At 42.7% G+C, this 9820-nt stretch overlaps 1 long non-coding RNA gene across 2 annotated transcripts in view; it reads left to right on the top strand.

Annotated features, from left to right (window-relative positions):
* The first annotated feature begins 8745 nt into the window (after positions 1–8745).
* Positions 8746–9820, top strand: part of LOC147350345 (uncharacterized) — a 71593-nt gene continuing 70518 nt past the window's right edge. The window contains exon 1 of one of the 2 annotated variants that reach the window (XR_015148757.1): positions 8746–9096. This is a non-coding gene — a long non-coding RNA (uncharacterized LOC147350345). The remainder of the gene's footprint in view (positions 9097–9820) is intronic. The other variant, XR_015148755.1, reaches the window with a different exon arrangement.

Raw genomic sequence — 9820 nt, 5'->3', positions numbered from 1 at the left:
CTACCCCCTCCAGTATTCTGGCCTGGAGAATTCCATGGACTGTATAGTCCATGGGGTCACGAAGAGTCAGACATGACTGAGTGACTTTCACTTTCACTTCAGTTTTCTTCTGTCGTACCCTCATAAATACATAATGTCCATTTTGCCAAACTGAAACCCTTGAAGCCTTCTTTGGAGTTAATATGATGAGCAATATAGAATTGTTTTTGAGCAAGAACATCATGGGATTAATCTCCCTTTTTCTTTTTATCTCTGAATCTAAACTCCGGTACCTGGCTTTTCAACCCTTCCATTGACCAGCCCTGCCTCCTGTACAATGTCACGCACCCCCGTCCATAGTTCTTCAGGCACTCTGTCCATCAGATCTAATCCCTTGAATTTATTTCTCACTTCTACTGTATAATCATAAGGGATTGACGTAGGTCATACCTGAATGGTCTAGTGGTTTCCCTACTTTCTTCAATTTAAGTCTGAATTTGGCAATAAGGAGTTCATGATCTGAGCCACAGTCAGCTCCTGGTCTTGTTTTTGCTGACTGTATAGAGCTTCTCCATCTTTGGCTGCAAAGAGTATAATCAATCTGATTTCAGTATTGACCATCTGGTGATGTCCATGTATAGAGTCTTCTCTTGTGTTATTGGAAGAGGGTGTTTGCTATGACCAGTGCGTTCTCTTAGCAAAACCTATTAGCCTTTGCCCTGCTTCATTCTGTACTTTAAAACCAAATTTGCCTGTTACTCCAGGTATTTCTTAACTTACTACTTTTGCATTCCAGTCCCCTATAATGAAAAGGACATCTTTTTTGGGTGTTAGTTTTAGAAGGTCTTGTAGGTCTTCATAGAACTGTTCAACTTCAGCTTCTTCAGCGTTACTAGTCGGGGCACAGTTTGGATTGCTGTGATATTGAATGGTTTGCCTTGGAAACGAACAGACATCATTCTGTTGCTTTTGACATTGCATCCAAGTACTGCATTTTGGACTCTTTTGTTGACTATGATGGCTACTCCATTTCTTCTAAGGGAGTCTTGCCCACAGTAGTAGATATAATGGTCATCTGAGTTAAATTCACCCATTCCAGTCCATTTTAGTTCGCTGATTCCTAAAATGTCAATGTTCACTCTTGCCATCTCCTGTTTGACTGCTTCCAATTTGCCTTGATTCATGGACCTAACATTCCAGGTTCCTATGCAATATTCGTCTTTACAGCATCGGACTTTACTTCTATCACCAGTCATATCCACAACTGGCTGTTGTTTTTGCTTTGGTTTTGTCTCTTCATTCTTTCTGGAGTTATTTCTCCAGTATCTCCAGGAGCATATTGGGCACCTACCGACCTGGGGAGTATATCTTTCAGTGTCCTACCTTTTTGCCTTTTCATACTGTTCATGGGGTTCTCAAGGCAAGAATACTGAAGTGGTTTGCCATTCCCTTCTCCAATGGACCACGTTTTGTCAGAACTCTCCACCATGATGTGTCCATCTTGGGTGGCCCTACACAGCATGGCTCATAGTTTCATTGAGTTAGACAAGGCTGTGTCCATGTGATCAGACTGGTTAGTTTTCTGTGATTGTGGTTTTCAGTCTGTCTGCCACTGATGGAGAAGTATAAGAGACCCAAGAAAAAGAAATGTAAAAAGGCAAAATGGTTGCCTGAGGAGGCCTTACAAATAGCTGTGAAAAGAAGAGAAGCGAAAGGCAAAGGAGAAAAGGAAATATAAACCCATTTGAATGCAGAGTTCCAAAGAATAACAAGGAGCGATAATAAAGCCTTCCTCAGTGATCAATGCAAAGAAATAGAGGAAAACAATAGAATGGAAAAACTAGTGATCTCTTCAAGAAAATTAGAGATACCAAAGGAATATTTCATGCAAAGATGGGCAAAATAAAGGACAGAAATGGTATGGACCTAACAGAAGCAGAAGATATTAAGAAGAGGTGGCAAGAATACACAGAAGAACTATACAAAAAAGATCTTCATGACCCAGATAATCATGATGGTGTGATCACTCACCTAGAGCCAGACATCCTGGAATGTGAAGTCAAGTGGGCCTTAGTCAAGTGGGCATCACTGCAAACAAAGCTAGTGCAGGTGATGGACTTCCAGATGACCTATTTCAAATCCTGAAAGATGATGCTGTGAAAGTGCTATGTTCAATATGCCAGCAAATTTGGAAAACTCAGCAGTGGCCACAAGACTAGAAAATGTCAGTTTTCATTCCAATCCCAAAGATAGGCAATGTCAAAGAATGCTCAAACTACCGCACAATTGCACTCATCTCACACACGTAAAGTAATGCTCAAAATTCTCCAAGCCAGGCTTCAACAGTACGTGAACTGTGAACTTCCAGATGTTCAAGCTGGATTTAGAAAAGGCAGAGGAACCAGAGATCAAATTGCCAACATCCACTGGCTCATCTAAAAAGCAAGAGAATTCCAGAAAAACATCTATTTCTGCTTTATTGACTATGCCAAAGCCTTTGACTGTGCGGATCACATCCAACTGTGGAAAATTCCTCAAGAGATGGGAATACCAAACCACCTGACCTGCCTCTTGAGAAATCTGTATGCAGGTCAGGAAGCAACAGTTAGAACTGGACATGGAAAAACAGACTGGTTCCAAATAGGAAAAGGAGTTTGTCAAGGCTGTATATTGTCACCCTACTTATTTAACTTATATGCAGAGTACATCATGAGAAATGCTGGGCTGGAGGAAGCACAAGATGAAACCAAGATTGCTTGGAGAAATATCAGTAACCTCAGATATGCAGAAGACACCACACTTATGGCAGAAAGTGAAGAAGAACTAAAGAGCCTCTTGATGAAAGGGAAAAAGGAGAGTAAAAAAGCTGGCTTAAAACTCAACATTTAGAAAACTAAGGCCATGGCATTTGGTCCCTTCACTTCATGGCAAATAGATGGGGAAACAGTGAAAACAGTGACAGACTATTTGTGGGGGCTCCAAAATCACTGCAGATGGTGACTGCAGCCATGATATTAAAATACGCTTGCTCCTTGGAAGAAAAGTTATGACCAACCTAGATAGCATATTAAGAAGCAGAGATATTACTTTGCCAACAAAGGTCCATCTAGTCAAAGCTATGGTTTCTCCAGAGATCATGTGTGGATGTGAGAGTTGGACTATAAAGAAAGCTAAGCGCTGAAGAATTGATGCTTTTGAACTGTGGTGTTTAGAGAAGACTCTTGGACTGCAAGGAAAGAGAGTCCCTTGGACTGCAAGGAAATCCAATCAGGCCATCCTAAAGAAAATCAGGCCTGAATATTCATTGGAAGGACTGATGCTGAAGCTGAAATTCCAATACTTTGGCCACCTGATGAGAAGAACTGACTCATTGGAAAAGACCCTGATACTGGGAAAGATTGAAGGCGGGAGGAGAAGGAGACAACAGAGGATGAGATTGTTGGATGGCATCACCAATTCAATGGATATGTGTTTGAGGAAACTCTGGGAGTTGGTGATGGTAGGGAGGCCTGGCGTGCTAAAGTCCATGGGGTTGCAAAGAGTCAGACCCAACTGAGGGACTGAACTAAACTGATTGACCAGCCCCACCTATCTCTTAGCCTCCTGTTGCAGCCTCTAAGGTCTAAACCTTCACCCTGATCAGGCTGGTTCTTTACTGATCACCTTCATAAGGATGGCTCAGCCCATGCCCCTCTCTCCGACTGAGAAATCACAAAGCAGAGAGATGTGAGAGAGTGGTGTCTAGGGTCAGACCGCATGGGTTCAAGTCCTGGTTCTATTTCTTACTGATGCTGAACAAATTACTATGCTTCCCTGGTGGTTCAGATGATAAAGCATCTGCCTGCAATGTGGGAGACCTGGATTCGATACCTGGGTCGGGAAGATCCCCTGGAGAAGGAAATGGCAACCCACTCCAGTACTCTTGCATGGAAAATTCAATGGACGGAGGATCCTAGTAGGCTACGGTCCATGGGGTCACAAAGAGTCGGATATGACTGAGTAACTTCACTAAATGTGTTATTGTGGTTAGTCAAGCTTCCAGATGAAGACTGAGCCCTGGTTGATACCTTGATGGCACCTTACAGAGGACCCAGCTGAGCCATCTTCTGATTTCTGACCCACTGTGGGGTAGTAAACATGTGTTGTTTTAAAGCCACTAGTTTGCAGTAATGTCTTGTGCAGCAAGACATTGTATATGCTTGGATATCCTCAGCCACCAAATGGGGAAAACATAATATCTGGATCTCAGGGTTGCTGTATGGAGTAAGTGATTGGTTTGTATAAAGTCCTTAGAACTTTCCTGGCACTTGGGTGACATGTGATTGGAAAATCAGGCATTGAGGAACTACATCACCTGTTTCTCTGCCCTAGGTTGGCTGTAGCACCATGTAGTCATCAAACAGGAAATGACTTTCTAATTTTAACCACTATTTTATATTTTATTCCGATGGCACAGAAGTGCAAATTGCTGCAAGTTTTAGGAAAAATTTGCTCTGCTAGCAGAAGGACTCTTTTTTCCTCCCTCCTCCCACCCAAATTCTATCCCATTCTTTAAGAGCCAACGTAAGTCCCATTTCCATGAACCTCTTTCTGTTGCTTCAGACTATACCAGACTCTCATTTCTGGACAGGTTTGTATGTCCAGACCATAGTGGTTAGCATTAAATTGTTTTTATGGGTCAGTATGTTCTGTTGGGGTCTCCAAGGGGGTCGCCTTAATAAATAGGTCTCCAGAACTTCCCTGGTGGTCCAGTGGTTAAAAATCACCTGCCAGTGCAAGGGACACGGTTCAACCCCTAGTCTGGGAAGATTCCACATGCGGTGTAGCATGTGGCATGCTAAGCCCGCGTGCCACAACTACTGAAGCCGGCATGCCCTAGAGCCGTTCTCTGCAACAGGAGAAGCCATCACAGTAAAAAGCCCATGCAACTAGAGAGTAGCCCCCACTTGCAACAAAGACCCAGTTCAGCCACAAATAGATAAATAAACAAATATTTTTAAAAACTAGCTCTCCAGTTCTCAGACTGAATTCTGAACAAATGGAGAGCTACACCAACTGGTTGGCTGGCAGAATCCGGTCAACACCCGTATTGTTGACCAAGCTAAGTTGGAGGATGTGCTGTAGAGTGAGAGTCCAGTGACTCTCTAATGTACCTGCATTAGAAAAATGTGTCTCTTGCTCATGGGGTTGCCCCCAAGGTTACCCCACTCCAGCTGAGTCACTCCACTTCTCGTGGAGAGAAGGGCATGAGTGACCCTGGATATGTTTCAGGAAAAGCCCTCCCCTTGCCAACCAAGAAGTGGGGAAAGGCCCACCCCTCTAGCACAGCCTTCCCCCCGTGTAAACCATAAACTCTTCAAGGGCCAGGCCTGGATGTTCTGATACATTTTCTGTAATATTGAGAAGGATGGGGTACTTAAGAACTGGGCAATAAGAATAATTCCAGGATCTGTTCTAATTTCTTCCCGCATATGAGCTTAATCAATCCTTGCCACAATGCTGTGAAGCAGCTGGTATTAACACCCCTGTTTTCCTCAGAAAGCTGAGGCATAGAGCTGAACCCACGCTGACTGCAGTATGTATGCGCATGGGTGCTCAGTCCTGTACAACTCTTTGGACTGCAGCCCACCAAGCTCCTCTGTCCTTGTGATTTTCCAGGCAAGAATACTGGGGTGGGTTGCCATTTCCTCTGCCAGGGGATCTTCCCATCCCAGGGATTGAACCTGCATCTCCTGTGTCTCCTGCATTGAAGGCAGATTCTTCACCGCTCTAGCCGTTAGGGAAGCCCTGTCTGGCTTCAGAGGTCATGCTTTTAACCACTTGCTGACACTGCCCTGATTGAATTGCAAAGGCACTAGCGTTGGTAGATGTGGAGATTGCGAGAATTCAGGAGCTAGATGGGAACAACTTCATTAATGTCCAGCTAAGGGAAGTTCTGTAATGCCTAGCGCTGAGAGCGAATTCTAAGAATTGGAGAGGATTCTATAGCACATGTCCTTTTCTGTAAACTGTCAGACACTACCAGAAATCCTGTGAAATGTTCAGTTCTGTATGACTATATGAACTCGGAAAGAAGTCTGTTCATTCATCCCGCTGAACAACTGAAACCATTTCTTTATGTAATACTAGTCAGGAATGCAAAAGTGTATTAAAGTGGTCACATATGACTGAGAAAGAAGATAGTTTCTGACTCTGTTTTGTTGCTCAGATGATTAAACTGCCATTTGTTTTATAATAGATAAGGCTATCCTTTATTCCATTGTTTTATAGGATGGTGTGATAGTTAAAATCCTGTCCAAATATTGATTATATTTGACCCCATAGTTCTGCATTCTTTGTGTTTCCGTCTTTTCCGTCTGAATCCAAGTGAAAAATAGATGTCCTTCAGGCGTTTTGCCTATTTGCCACTAGAGGGCACTATCTAGTCTTTTATCTCTGAAAAAACAAGCCCTAATTAAGTGTTCGGCTTTGTTTCCGGCATGTGTCTCAAACGTGGAAGGAGGCCAGAAGAAGCTGTTTTAACAATCTGTCTCAGATTTATTATCGGAAAATCATTTAAAGGAGGATGGTGCCGCACTGAAGTTCTCTGTGCTTTAGATACATTAGCTCTGAATCCCACAACCTTCCTTCTATGGATGAGGAAATAGAAATTCAGGAAAGTCATGTAACTTCCCCAAGGACACACAAGTACAGAACAACGACTCAATTTAGGCTCTGAACCTAAATCAGGATTGAATTAAAAAGGAAAATTTCCATGATGCCACCGACTGATTTCCTGAACTGAGAAGAGGCCCAGGAAGTTTCATCCGCCCCCCACCCACCCCCCACCCCACCCCCGCCCCGCAGTTCACTTTGATAATGAGAAGTTACAAGGAGTTGAAGATAAATGATAGCAGCAACTCTAAATGTGTTTATAGCTAACAGAGTCTGACAAAACAGCCATCTGGATGTACTAGACCCTTTGTTTTCAATTCCACAAAATCAAATTTGTCTCCATCCTACTTGCTCGAAGGGTGCAATTAATAGGACCATTTAAGGGGACAGATAAAACAAAGCAGTTTCTTTCATAAAGGAACCATGTTTTTGCCTTAGACCTGACCTTCTGCTAGCCTTCGTCAACTACTCTTTCTTGGGTGATCAAGTGTAAATGTCTAGGAACCATTTTTAGTGGTGATATCTGTGGGCCTTGATAGTACAATTTCTGCTATGAAGTGGTGCTGTAATGACTTTCCATTGTTCCACAAACACGGCTCCATTTGGCAGTGATGTGCATTAAATTTATCTCACACTAAGTAATGACTTCATGGAAATTGATTGAGGTATGCACTTTATAATCCCTCATTTCCAGTTTTGGCCTGAACCTACACCTGTTCACTAAGACCATAATGAAGTTAGAATTATTATAATGCCCTTGCATTTCCTGGCCTAGGTGCTATTAATAAGGAGCTTATCTTATTTTCTATGAGGAGATGGAAAATAAATTTTCAGTCCTGACAGAAACAATTATATATAGAAAAAGGTATCCAGAGTTATCCTGTATGAAACCCATCCTACCTGGAGATAAAACCACTTAAACCTTAATCTTCAAGGAAAGGAATAAAGAATACGCACTGTCAGTGACAGTTGTTATAAAAACAGGACCAAGAGTTAGTCTTTTTGTTCTGTAAACTTAGGCTACCAAGCCATTTCATATTAAGTCTGTGAATGTAACGTCATAGCGCTAAAAAACCTGAAGAAAGAAAAGTACAAGGAAACTTTATTCTACACATACCGCAAACACTCATTTCAGTTGAGTTAGACATCAGGCACTTTCAGTCTAGAAATGTCTTCGGCTGGGATCAGGTTTTTAATTTCCTCTTCTCTGAAATCTTGGAGCCACTGTTGTTCCCCAAATAAGCTTGTTGACATAGATTTGGTTTTTTAATTATTACATTATTCTAATGATAAATAAGCTAGTTAATTCCACTAACCAAAAACCTCTGAAAGACCAATAGCATCTAAAGATTTTATTATGGAAATAGAGTTCATGCACAATATTGTTAGCTTCAGGTGTACTTATAGTGATTTGACATTTGTATATATTACAAAATGTTTGCCATAATGTCTGATAAACCTCTGTCCCCATATAAAGTTATTACAATATTATTAACCGTATTTCTTATGTTGTATATTTATATTCTTGTGGCTTATTTATAACTGGAGATTTTTCCCTGTTAATGGCCTTCACTCTGGCAATCTAAAAACCAAAACAAAACGAGATTCACAGATACAGCACCTAAGGACTTTAAGATTCATCTGTAGGAGCACAGCCTGCTGTGCCATTTTCTGTCACTATATCGGTGCAAGAACTAGGCCCAAGTGTGCATGTGAGGCAGACTCAATTACGGTCTATTTTGATCACTGGCATTCTGAGGCCTCAGGCCCCTCTCTTCTTTCTTACTCAAGGCGGCAACAATGTGTTTGAGAGAAGCACGTTCCAATTATAGGGATCAGGTGACTCAAAATTTTCTTTCCAACGAAATTAGAATACAAACTAGCTCAGCAACTCCTGGGGAATTCTGCATCACTTTTAAAGCTTTAAGTTCAATTATCATAAGTGGAATGAGCTGAATATAAATAAAGAAACGTGATTTTAATTGCATCTTTTGTTTTGAAATGATTGCAGATTTACATGCAGTTGTAAAAAAGTTCTCCTGTACCCTTTTCCTGTTTACCTGCAGTGGTCTTGCTGGACTCTAGGACAGTCTTGACTCACAGTCAAGAAATAAAGCTAAAAATAATTTGCTAGGAAAGTAATACCCTAGGAATGATACCTTCTTATGGAGGATCTGTCAGTGTATCAAGGATACTATGGGAGAAGAGAGTAGTAATTTCTTTCAGATATCATCCTTAAAACTCCAGTGCACTTGAGCATTTGCAATTATTTTAAATCACTTGGGAGAGGGAGATGACGTTGAGTGCATCAAATTCTCATCTGCTCAACACCTTTATTTCTGCCCTTGCACAGCCACCCTCCACCCCCTTCCGCCCTTCCTTGTGCCCAAGGTAGGGGCAGCCAGCAGGCAGCGGACTTGGCTGAGCTGCACCAATGGGCTCCTTGGACCATCTGGCTCCCAGGTAGGTTTAGTGAAAACCCAGAGGGCAGGAGGACAGTAAAGCCAGTGTGTATTCCCTTGGCCTTGTCTAGCATCCTCGGCTCACTGTGTCCCTCTTGGGACCACAGCTCCTGACAGACAGCTTTCTCCACGGAGCTCCCCTCTCCAAGCATGGCATGTCCTCCCTGCTGTCCCTGCTGCGGGTCTGGCGGTGGGCGCCCCCTCATCCCAGGCCACAACACTTCATGAAGTATTTTCTGTCTCTCCCCTGGAGTCTGCCGTCTGTTTCTATCCCCGAGACTCCAACTGTTAAGTTCAGCAATCACCACATTCTTCCTCTGTCTCTCCTCCTCCTTGCTTTGTAGACACTGGTCTCCTTGGTTTTTCTACTCAGAGCTTTGATGTAGAGGAAGTCGAGAATGAAACCCCAGGAAATCCCAGCATTTGAAAGAACAGTGGTAACAAAGATACATGGTAGACTCCCAGACTCTCATTCTGATTCCTAGCTTGCAACACCTTTTTTGTGTTCCAGAAGCTTCTTTCTGGAGGCCCATAGAAGCCCCAAACTGAACACTTTATGGTGAATGCTGTGATGAGTGGCCCAGAACCCTCCAAAGGCCTTAAATCACCCAGCTGGTGAGAATACTGTTGGAAAACCACCTTCAGCTGTCTGACCTCTTCAGGCAAGAAAACAGCTTTGTCCAAAGAGATCCTGCTTTGAGGCGCCGTCTGTACCTGACTTGTCA

This window comes from Bos grunniens, chromosome 20 (assembly GCF_055505025.1).
Source record: "Bos grunniens cultivar Pamir isolate PY7600 chromosome 20, Bosgru_T2T1.0, whole genome shotgun sequence".
Lineage (NCBI taxonomy): Eukaryota > Metazoa > Chordata > Mammalia > Artiodactyla > Bovidae > Bos > Bos grunniens.
Note: the sequence above shows the minus strand (reverse complement) of the source record. Positions and strands in the feature narration are given on the sequence as shown.